This window comes from Penaeus monodon, chromosome 27, assembly GCF_015228065.2.
Source record: "Penaeus monodon isolate SGIC_2016 chromosome 27, NSTDA_Pmon_1, whole genome shotgun sequence".
NCBI lineage: Eukaryota > Metazoa > Arthropoda > Malacostraca > Decapoda > Penaeidae > Penaeus > Penaeus monodon.
The window spans coordinates 5,576,158-5,576,372 of NC_051412.1; the positions used below are offsets into that span (position 1 = coordinate 5,576,158).

General features: G+C 31.2%; 1 protein-coding gene across 2 annotated transcripts in view; it reads right to left on the reverse strand.

The window, feature by feature from the left end:
* LOC119590550 (zwei Ig domain protein zig-8-like) overlaps nucleotides 1–215 on the reverse strand; it is a gene marked incomplete in the record, with an annotated part of 99,462 nt that overhangs the window by 20,644 nt on the left and 78,603 nt on the right.

Genomic DNA, 215 nt, shown 5'->3' on the forward strand with positions numbered 1-215 from the left:
TTATCCTTACGAAAGGCATGTTAATACGAAAAAAACACGGTATCTTTCCTTTTTTATTTAACTTTTCTTACTTTCTAGACGTCAACGTTGGTATATATATAAAAAAAAACGTTTTTCATCTTACTGATCCACGTTAATTAATTTTCCGTTGCGATGACGTAATTATCAAAACAAAAATCACCTTTAACTTAATGAGCCAGTCTCTCCGGACTCTT